At 37.3% G+C, this 12,245-nt stretch overlaps 1 protein-coding gene across 6 annotated transcripts in view; it reads left to right on the forward strand.

Moving 5' to 3' along the window:
* Sh (Potassium voltage-gated channel protein Shaker) overlaps positions 1–8,915 on the forward strand; it is a 661,237-nt gene extending 652,322 nt beyond the window's left edge. For all 6 annotated transcript variants that reach the window (XR_011225829.1, XM_069318076.1, XM_069318077.1 and 3 more), the window contains one exon: positions 868–8,915. The gene's annotated coding sequence lies outside the window, so the exon portion shown is untranslated. The remainder of the gene's footprint in view (positions 1–867) is intronic.
* Positions 8,916–12,245: the final 3,330 nt, after the last annotated feature.

Genomic DNA, 12,245 nt, shown 5'->3' on the forward strand with positions numbered 1-12,245 from the left:
CAACAATAGTTTTAACTGAACTTGAAACATCACTGCCTCCATACGAATTTATCTTGGAGCCATTGGATTACCAGGCCAATACAGTAACCATCTGCCTACTGCATTGTGCTCTACATATTTTCCACATTTCCACATGCTGGTTCACACGCACACATGTACAGGACTGTCATAAAACATTGTTTTAATTACCAACCTAACTTTATTATTTTTATTTTGACCATTTTTTATTTAATGCTAATATTTGTGTAATATGTTGACCAGTCCTCTTAAAATAACGTTACTTTTTTCCCGTATACGCACTATGGCCAAACATGGACGTAATTTGATATGAAATCTGTGCACGAAAGTGACGTACTGTCCTGTTTTCTGTGTGAATCCTCTGACTTACTCGGTTAGGTTAGGAGAGTAAACTTTCGATTAATGGTTTTCATGATGTTTTGAAACCTTACAAGAACTTCCTGCCCTCCTAACCTACCAGACTTGCCGTTTTGAAAAAAAAAAAAAAAAAAAAAATTATTTTCAATTATATTCCATTTTCAAATGATGTCCATTTTAGGCCATACGGGTAAACAGCCAAATTCAGACATAATTTGTAAGAGGACAGGTTGAATATGTACTGCATACAGTACTTATTTTAATTTTGTATAAGAAGTTACATCATCTTGCCTGAGGAGCAAATAACCGCTAATAATTTAATGCCAAACTAGCTTTCCATTCTGGTTTATTGTTGAAATTCTCTTAATGGCATTAACTTCACCAAATATAGCAAGAATTAGACACATGCTGTTATTATTATCATGCAGTTGATGGATGGAATATATAATCTATTATGTTGTGCAAAATTTTAATTGTTAAACATTGTTTCAGGTGGCAGGAAGGAGTCGAGCAGTGCCAATATCAAGTGCACAAAGTAATTATAAAGTGGGTCTAGCTGCCGTGCCATCTTCATCCTGCGAACTTCACAGTGAAGAAGGCAGCCTTGAGAAGCACTCGAGTCATATTGGGTCAGGAGGTCAACAGTTACAAAGAGAAAATCAAAGCAAAGGAGAATGCATTAGGTTATGAAACAATTAGTGTGCAGTGATCAAAACTTAGTTATATATATATTGGTTAGGTTGTTCTATTAAAATCAGAAAACTCAAATATCTCAGAAACCCAATTTGAACCAAAGACAGCAATCAAGGTTATTAGGCAAGTTAAAGTTAGGGTTACAGGGTTAATGAGATCAGTACAAAACATGGGTTTAGAAGATTGGCTTTAAAGAACTTGACTGCAAACCAGTTTGTGCATTTGCATCACTGACATTACCCAATAAATCCTAATCTCTGATTTTCACTCCTGACCTAATTTGATCCAATAGTGCAAAAAACATGCAATCAAAACAGCGCAAGAAAGGAAGGCTGCGTAGATGGACTAAGACGCGTTTGATATACTGTACATGTGATATCCCTAATCTAATAGTGGAAGAATGACCTCATTTAGAAAATAACCTTTAATATGAAATATCTAAATTTGTTTTTATAATAAACTCATCAGTTATGAAATCAGTGTGGTGATAGTGAATGCTACTGAGATGAGCCTGCATATGTAATGGGGTGAGCCATTGTGAGCCTTTAACAGTTCTTTCATGGCTGCTTTTCCAAGAAAAGAAGCTTCAATGAAGTCTAGATAGTCTCACAATAGCTTATCTCTTTACATTGTCCCCAAGAAGTGGTTCAAGTTTATCTGCTACCTAACGCATTCTCATGACGAACTTGCAATGTTTGATAATCCCAAGGTCCCTCATCATGCCAGGGAGGCCAACTTTCCCTCTGTTTAATCCCCTTTCTTGTCTCCTCTTAACGAGCCGAGTTTCCCTGGGCTATTGTTTGAGAGGGGGTTGAAGGTATATTACTCTCTGGCATGTTCTCCTTCCGTCTGAACTTTATCCTGCCGCTTCCAAACACCACAAGGTATCTGAGAGCGGTCCTTGAAAATCCAAATCTTACAGCTCTGGTTCTCGGGTAATTCACGAGCTTCATGGGGGTGTCATAAGAGCCAAAATCTTGTGTTCATACTTGGTAAAAATTGCCTTACGGGAATTCCCTGAAGCTGATGTATGACCCAAAGTTCAGATCCCATATTAGGAGCATTCTAAGGTAGTGGATCCCATATATGCCTTCCCCCAACTGCCCCGAGGCACCACCAGCATTTATTCCATGCCTATTTGAACCCCCTCAATATCTTCTACGAATTTTCTGCTCTCTGTCGCAGTAGTTCAGTGGCCCTCGAAGTATTATAACCGACTCTCTGGAACTACTCCCTGCCTTCCTTTTGTCGGATGCCAAAGTGTCGCAGGACCCTCTACGGTAGCAGTATTTTTGCGGGCAGATGGGGGGTAGCTATGGGTGATAGGATTGAAAACCTTTTTGGTAACTTTTCTTCTTAATGACCCCCTTCCTAATGTCATTCCAACTCCTACATGAATTAGAACTTTCCCAGGTTGAACAGCAATAAGGCATAACAGTTTATTAATACCATTGTAACTTTAGGATTTGTTTTTGTTCACTTTGCATAATAACGGTTTCGAATATTAGCTCTTTACAATGCATTTCATAATATATTGTTGTTCAACTGTTCCCCAATATACATTCTCCTGTGTTACTAAGTCAAGTGTGGGTATGATGTTAAGACCGTTGCTGTGGTGATAAAATGTACAATGTCACACTGATGATATAAAAGTGCTATAAGGCTGAGGGGTTCCCTAAAGATTTATCCCCCCCCCCGCTCCCTCCCCCCCCCCTCTGTTGACCACCACCTGCTTCCACAACCCACCACCACCGCCAAATCCAAAGCCCGCTGTGCAGCCACCAAGTTAAAGAACCTAATGTGTGCGCGCAAATGGACGGGGAGGAACAACAAATGAGCAACGAATGATGCAGCTGCCGTGATCAGACTCTGTTTCGTTACGACAAGCAAGTGGTGATGTTTGTGCCTGAAGCAAATTCTACTGAAGCTTTACAAAGAATGTATATATTCGTTATTCTAGTGATTCATTAGTTACTACTAAGAACAATGGCCTAATTGAAGGAGGGAGGAAAGGACGTTAAGTAGCTGGCGCGTTTTGCACTGGAAAGTAGTAGTAAAAGTGGTGGCAGTCGTGTGTGTGTGTGTGTGTGTGCTCGTAAACCTCAACTGTGAGATACAGCGTGCGCTAGGTTGACCATGTGCTCCTCAACATGCTATGCGGGACTGAAAAGGAATTCATTTTCAAACCGTCTTATTCAGACCTGAACTTGATAACTATAAGATATAAACCAGCACTGTTCTAAGTGTTGGATAATCTTCGGGTTGTTTCTTTTTGACAGTTTATTGGATGGTTTGAGATACCAATTCGGTAAGGTTGGTACCCCTGTGCGTGAAAATGGCGCAGATTAAAATTAAAAGGAAAGTTTGATCAGAATTGAATTCTCAAGCATCTTCATAGGGTATAATTCCATGAGTATCCAAGTTGGTACTCTCTGCCCTGACTATGAAGATGTACATGAGCAAGTTTCATATGGGGATGATGCATGACACCAAAGGAAAATGTTATGAAATGTATACTTCCTGATGGATGTCCAGAATTGAACCAAGATGGATAAGTGAGAAGGAAAAACAAGAATAACTACAAAAGGCATAAGTGTAATTGAGAAATTAACTATTAAAAAGATACAATACGGTGAAGCATGGAGGCAAAAAGCAATGTTGTATGTTAATACAGGGAGTTAATAAATTGTCAAGACAGAACAAAAAGACATTAAAGCAATATGTCAAAAAGTTGGAGAGTTGCACGGAGATGGAGACAAGGACAGAAAACTCAGCTGGATCAGGTGTGTAGTTTCCGTCACTGGCACGTATCCTCCAAGAGAGCCTCATCCCCTCTCCACTGAAAGAGGTGCCGCCCTATCACTCAGGAAGGATGGTCCTAACTATCGTAAAGCATCGGCTTCTGGAATTTCAGTAGGTCTCCTCATTCTATGCATAGAGCGAGACTTTTTGAAATCACAGAAATTGATGAATTACCCTAAGCCCCAGTTTGTAATGTAAGAACTCCTTAAGAAGATATAAAGATGTAGGTGCTATTGGAACTTGCTTATAAAAATTATATATACAATCACATTACAATGTTGTAAAATATCTTGGCATATTGTCAAAAAATGAATGAATTTTTTAACTATTCTATTTATATCATATGAAGAATTATCATATACTACGACAAAAGATTCAACGGAGGAATGTTGTTGTGGTTGGAATATTAAATACAGAAATGTATTCTTGTGGTGTTCTTATGTTAACAAAGCTAACCTAAGCCCATCTTGTGTGCAACTGCCTGGCACATAGGGATTGTGGACAGCATCTTGTGAAGGCTATTGGAATGAACCAAGGGGGAAAATTGTTCAAGACTGTTGATACTGCAAATATAAGATGAAATAGCTGGATAGTGAAATAATAAAACAAGTGAAAAGAAATGGAATTAATACCAACAAGAAAATTTTGAAGTACACATTGTTAACTGCCCATTCACTCACCCTGCATAGACAATTCAGGAGGTATCAGCTACCGAGGTGTATGAAATATATATATATAAAAAAAAAGACACGTTTTGTGTTCATATCACAACCTTCACCCTTTTGCCTTTGCATCGTTTATGCCCATATTTCCTAAGTGATGATGTTGGATTGTCTAAACATATCGTTCATTCAAAATATGAAGCCTTGTCCTTTGTGTGATTCATTCTCACTTATTGCATTTTGAAGTTTGTGTCCTCCTTCAGTGTCCAGTTATGTTCTTAATTGTGCTGCTTTTTCTTAAGTCATCACTTTAGTCAGACATCTACAGTGTACATAATAAAGGTGTAAGTAACTATGTGGATGACTGTACCCGGTGCTAAATTTCCTTTACAGTCAAGGAAGAGGAACTAAAAAAAAAAATTACCAATGAGAATAAAGTCACTTGTGTTCCATAATATCTACAGGTGTTGTAGTTCAAGTAAATATTCAGCCTAGATCATCCCAAGGACCTGTTAGATTAGGTGAGGCAATTAAACATTTTAGAACCCACATAAAGAAGACAAATCTGAACATTTAATCAAGTAAAAATAAAATACAAAACCTGGTTCACTGACCTATTGTATAGGTGTGTTGCTGGTAGTGAGTGAGAGAAATTGGGCAAGAAAAGTACACAAAGTTGATTATCCATTATCAATGGTTTTCTTAAATTATAACTGACTACCTCCCTCTGTAAGACAGTAGAAACAACTAGTTTTATTTACTAGTTATCACTTGCTATGTTCATACTAGTGTGCAAGTGATTAGACAAATGTTTAGATAAGAAGTATACAGAATTAGAAGAAAAAATAATCCACAAATCCTCCTCCACTCAGCTTCAGCCAATTGTGGAAAACTGAAAAAACTGTTAACATTCTTCACAGATTGATAGAAAGCAAATGGAACAAATTAGAGAAGGCAGATGAAGGCAGAAATAAGGACAAAGGAGAAAGATTGTGCAGGACCCAGGCCAGCCAGAATGTATGGCAACAAATATCTCCCCAACTAGTACATAGGTGGTGATTATGCCTATGAATAATGAGTCTAGTTTAGAGAGATAGAATACCAAGTGAGTAATTACCCAAATTAATCAGCATTATGATAATTTAAATAGGATGATGAAATTTGTGACAGTTTGCCTCTCCACGATCTGATAAAGTGCATTGCTTCATTATAATTGAAGAAATGCAGTCATGTTTTTATATGTTTCTTTCTAAAGGCCTGTATATATTCTGTACATAATTGACTGATTGTTTGTTTTACATTAAGCCTGTTTATTGTTGACGGTTTGAGAATCTTAGATAATTATTTTCTCTTGTTGCTGCATGAGAACTTTGAACAACTCTTAACCCATCAGGTTTTGTTGGTGTGACTTCCTCCTCACAGTGCTTGTGATTAGCTTACTGAGAGAAGGCATCACCAATCAGAACTTAGAGTGGGCTGCCCGTCCCAAGGTGTCCGAATGCAGTCTCAAGTTTCCTAATCAACTCTCTTCTTCTTGTGGACTGTGAAGTCAGAACCATTAAGAGGGGGCGGGCATCCCAACCATTTGCTTCATACTTTATCTAGGAAGAACCTCTAGAGCATTATTTGCTTGCTAGATTACAAAAATATTGGAATAAGTGACCATTAAACATTTCAGACGGCCGTAGTTCCTCAAAATGCTGTAACCTCTTCAGCTATTTACAACTCTGCTTAACCTAGAGAGACAATGTAGTTAAATCAAGAGAAGAGTAGTTCACTGTGGTGTGATAATTTTGAACTTAGGATGACATTTCATTGAGGTTGACTGTGTTGCGCGTGAAAATCAGTTTGTCAGAGGCCCATGCATGGCACGGAGTTCCTGACCATTTCACAAGTCTTGTTGGTAGATTCTTCAGTTACACCACACATGAAACCAGTTTTTGGTAATTTATCTAGACAAGTGACAATATCAGTTACCATGAGCCTGAAGTGATATCTCAGATGAGCTTTTTCCCATTCACAACACAAGTGATCCTTATTCATGAAATACTACCCAATGTTCGATTACATTGGTCACATCGCTGGATAGAATGGTACTACTTCTCATGTCGGTGTCTTCATTGTCTCTTTACATAATAAGGTGCCATGTACTCCCAAGTTATCTTACTGGCTCCCTCTTCCCCCTCTTTATTATATTGTATCTATGTTACTTTGCTTCAAACAGTTGTTTTCTTTGTCCACTCAAGGAAAGAAAATATTGTTAGCAAACTGCAGCTACCAATGACAATGCCAACTCTTTCCATTCTTTTCAGAATTATTAGTAGTGGTATAGGGTTTCAAATTATTGAGACTTTCTCCATTTAACTTTATGATGACTGCCTGTTAATGTATATAATACAAATAAAAGTTGTTTGTTAAATAATGTAACAACAATTCATCATCGTCATCCATTCCAAATCAAAATGAAGGCAGATGAGCTGTAATTATGAGATACTAGTCCACCTAATTCCAGGTATTATTGATTAGGCTCTCCCTTTCCTTATTAATCCCTCTAACCCCTCATGTACCCGAGGGGCAGGAGTAGACAACGGAGAACTTCCTTAAATTCTTGGGGAGAGTTTCAGATATCATAGTCTTTGTAACTTATCTCCATAAGTGATTAAAGGGGTTTTGCGTTGTCTCCAGCTGATCCTCATATCTGCTTCAGTCAGAGACATCAATGGGTCCCCAGAGTTGCACGGTCTAAGGGGAAGGTAAGAAACGAGTATGGCACCACTTAGGGTCTGAAGAGTCTTGCTTTTCCCTCTCAGTAATTGTGAACCAGCCATTGAATGTCTCTGTGATAATTAAGAGAACCTCACCTGTCATGGATTATGTTCATATATATATTTTTAACAAATCACATTGGACATGTATGTTTTGAATGAGGTATGTAAACCTGTGAAATGTAACCTTGATAAGCATGTGTTAAACTGCTGCCAAAAACTTAATGAACTAATTGTAAACTACAACAAATCTATTAAAAAAATTATCAAATTCCTTATATTCTTTTGAGTTTCTTGGGGCACATTACTGGACCATTGTGCTTCAATAGCTTTCTTGTTTGTATCCACTAAAACAGAGGTCAGAACACCTTTTCTTGTCTCAACCCTCCTTAGATTGAATTTCCAGCATAAAAATGCAAAGAATTTAATCTTTAAAGAGTTGATGGCAGTTTTAAAGTCATGATCTCAAGGCTTTACAAAATATCAGTGGCATATTCAGGCTTTGAAGCAATTATTTTGGATGGCTTTAAAAAAAAATGAGCACATCGATATGAATCTAAAACATATTAATTGGCTTGAAAAGCAATAATTTATTGAGGGGGGAATATAAGTGTACATAAACACACACACACATGCACACACAGTATAAACACCAAGCCAATCAGATTGGTTATGTAAATAAATTTTATAAAGTATGCCAGGACTTGCCCCTTGGAATAATCCAAACCTAAACCACAGTAGAACAACTTGTGGATATAACTTGAGCACATCCCATTCAGCCATTACCTGTGCCTTCTATCCAAAGCTTCCACGGAGCGATGTAGGCTTTAACCCAAAACATCACTTGAGTGACTGCAATTGCCAAGCAATCACAATCTTTTCTTCACATTGTAATAACTAATCAGCTTACAGATATAGACTGCTAAAGTGCTTTGCTGCCCTGAAGTGATGTTTAAGGGCTTTGGCCAAAGCCTTGTTCAACATGTTCATGAACTACAACCAGTCTGCCAAGATTAACTGTACACTTATTGTAATAAGTTATGATGTAAATATATACTACTTGTAAACAGCACTTAATAGACTGCCAAAAATAATAGTTGTATGGGTTATTTCTTTAATGGAATCCCCAAAGATTAATTGACATGATGAACTTGGCTGTGACTTAGGTCAACGTTCCACTAACCCTGTGTGATGGGAGAGCAGAGCTGCATCTACATAGGTGACGAGGTATACAAGTGCAAGCCTGAGATTGCCATTTCAGTTGAGTTTATGGTCCGATTCACCGAGAACGTGAACCCGATTGAAATACCACCTTGGCTTCAACATGTCATTACCGTCACAATTTCTTTTGCTAGATTAAATATGGCTGCTGAGTCTATGTTTACAGTCTTTGCCTTCAGGTTATAAGATTTTCAGGTGACGTTCTCTGTATTGAAGGAAAGTACTAGGTATTTAACATTTCTTCCTTGCTATTAAGGTCCATTGTTGTATAAGATTATGAAAAGATTTGGACCTTGGTAGCTGCAAGATGGACTGGATTCATTGAATCCCCTCATTATTTTGATCTTGTATCAAAGTGTGTGCTTTTTCATGCCAATAAACTAAGAAACCAGTTAAATAGTAGTTTTAATTTTAGTCAAGATCAGTATTATAGTAAAAAAAACAAAAAAAATTTGTGCCGTGTATTTATAGCATGTACAAAAATTTATCCTATATAGAAATCAAGAAACACTCATGAAATTAAAAATGCAGAAAAATAATTTGTATAAAAAAATCTTGAAGTTAGAAATAAAAATGATTTAAAAAATTCATAGAAATCATTTTTAATCTGATGCACAGAAATAATTTTTCTGTGCATCAAGAAAAATGCAGTGAAAATTTAAGCAAATTCACTTTCTATCTGATATAATTTTGTGATTTCAAAGAATATAATTTTAATTATAAAATTTTATGCTTTGAAATCACAAACCGAATATTAAGAACAATATTTATAAGGACTTTCAAACCCAATATCATGACTTTGAAATTAAAAAAATGCTTCATACTAACATTCATTCATTTAATGGCTCAAACTACATAAAAAGTTTAGACTCCTTACCCAAACACCCACTCACAAATTACACTAATATTTTGCTATACAAGAACTGCAACCTGATTATTGCAACTTGTTAATGTATGGATCAAATAATTAAAGACAAGATTAAAATACTTGGTGCATGTGTTCCCATCCAAACACAACTAAGTGGGGATGGGGAAAGATTGGAATAGCAAAATAACATGAGAAGTAGCTACAATCTTCGGAGAAGAATTTAGGCAATAATATTACACCAGATCTTATGTAAGAAATGCACTATGTAATGTCAGAGGAATGTTCACAGATGACACACAATATGGATAGCCTTTGTGAACCAAATCAAAAGCTACAGAGAAAAAAAAAAAAAAAAGGCTCACCGAGAACATTATGAAAGGAAAAAATTTAGGCATGTTTACTATGTAAACATGATACTGTACCGAAGGGGAAGGGGGGGGGGGGGTGATAAAGTTGGTGGATAGGGACACCCTATTCCAAATGAGGTGGTTCAGACCATACTGAACAACACAAATGAGCCAGAGCAGGAAGGAAAGTGGTAAATAAGTGTAATAAACAGGGGCGCAAAAGGTGGGAGAGATCAATGCCATTTAAAGCTTTAAGAGCAAAGACAGAAGAATTCAAGACAGAGTATAATGCTACCTCAATTGCACCAGTTAGTGGATTGCCGAGAGGTGAGGCACAAGGGCTGAATTATAGAAACAAAATATACTCACTAGGATAGCCTATCTTATAACATTTTTTTTAACTGAGTATAAAAGTTGAGGTAACCAGCTTACACCTTTCCTGTCACACTATCTGCACAACATTCCTTTACATGTTAAATATTTTAAAGCTTAATTTCGTAAAATATCGACAACTGCTTTCAGACTACTTCAATCTTGCTTAACAATATATATACTGTATTGCCATCTTCAAAAAATATATTCAAGGTCCCTTACATAAACAATAGTTTGATTTATTCAAGCTATATAAAATAAATGTAACCAGACTGATGATTAAATTAAATTTAAGTGTTCACATAGTACACAGTTATTTATACATTAGTAATATCACCTTAAAAATATACAACACAACAAAATTAGAACATACATACAATAAGCCATTTATACTGCAAGGTTCATGTTTGCGACTCATTGTCATTTTCTTTTACCTTAAAAGCTATTTAAATTGAAGAATGAGTACCCAACACTGATAAAAAACAGTGTTAACCAACTACATCTAATGTGAAAACCAATTATTTGTGCTATGTATGCAATGGATAATACTGCATTTGACTGTTTGGATACCAGGCTGGTGATGATAAATTCCTACTTACATGATATAATAACCTTTTCTCAGTTCTTTAATTGACCGATTTTCATACCCCATAGACAAAGGAATGTATAGCAATTTACAAAACATTTATAATCACCCACAGGTAACTAACTTTTCAATATATGCCATTTGGAATGGCATACAAAAAAGAAATTACAAAATAGAATAGCCAAAGAGAACATTTTAAGCGAAACCGTCGTTCTACCGTCCAACACAAGGAGCGAGAAAATAGAAGGGAAGCACTGCAACAAATGACTGGGAACTGTAGTGCTGAATGGTAGGGGGGGGGGGGGGGGCGTTGACACAAACTCAAGAGATTGGCCAAAGAGATCTTAGAACTGTCACGAGAAAAAACAGAAAAACATGCAGACGATGAGTCACAATAACGAGGCTGAAGATATAATTACCAAACCACACATCAGATGATGAAAAAACTACAACATTTTCAGTCCATCCTGGACTAAAATGTCGTCATCTTTGCCTAGATCTACTACATGAAGTATGGAGTGTCAAAGAAGATATGTATAAAAAAAAAAAGTACCCAAAAACAAGTGAACTATCTTTAATCCAAGTCACATGTGGTAACAGTTATGGAGTAGGACTCCAAGCCAAGCAACGCTGAACAAGGCCTACAGGAAAATAAACCATGTGAACTTTCAAGGAAAGGGACAAAACCCTCAGGCCTTGAAACAAGATTGCAAAGCAAGGTAATGGGCAAACATGGGCCTCCCCAGACAAACTCAAAACCCTAAGACAAATTCATGTCACAGAAGATGGAGAAAGGAATATAGACTACAACTTCTCAGAGCCAAATGGCCAGAAGGGATAGAGGTAGTACCTGGAACAAAGACCTCCAAACTTTTGCCCATGAAGCACAGCTCTCGGAAGCATTCCACAAATCCACGGAGTTGCAAGAGTACGAGTAAACACCAAGGCCGTCAATGTCCTGGAGGGAAAATATCCGGAGGATACCACTGCCAGAGCACTTTTCTCCTGTGTTGTCTGTGGGTATACAAGCCAAGGATGTTTTGGAACCTGAACTGACAAGCCAGAAACCAATGCTAATCAATAGCCAGAGAAGGAGCTGCAGATGTGGGCATTCATATAGGACACAGGTAGGAGAAACACTCAAAAGCCTTCCCCAAAGTGGGAAACACACACATAATGATGGGAGCAAAATAAAAGACCAGCTTAGCACAAAAACACTGTAGTGCATCCTAGAAAGCTACAAGCAGCAAAATTTAGCTTTGATCTGGGTGGGGCAATCAGCACGACCCAACACCAAACAAAATAACCACTAATACCAACACTATTTTGTGACAGGTAAATCAATAGCTCCACACAAACAGGTCTGGGCAGCAGTGGCGATAATTGGGGAAAAAAAACAATTTGTTATGGTTGGTTTCAATCAGTTTTGGGTAGATCTCTGTTCCCCGAGCTTTCCCACCTTGTAGACTTTAGTTCTGGCACCTACAGCCACTGAGCGGTCCTTCCCACCAGTGTCTAGTTTGCACACTTCACTATCTTTTTGCTATCACTTAC

The sequence above is a fragment of the Procambarus clarkii genome, chromosome 89, assembly GCF_040958095.1.
Source record: "Procambarus clarkii isolate CNS0578487 chromosome 89, FALCON_Pclarkii_2.0, whole genome shotgun sequence".
In the NCBI taxonomy this organism is placed as follows: domain Eukaryota; kingdom Metazoa; phylum Arthropoda; class Malacostraca; order Decapoda; family Cambaridae; genus Procambarus; species Procambarus clarkii.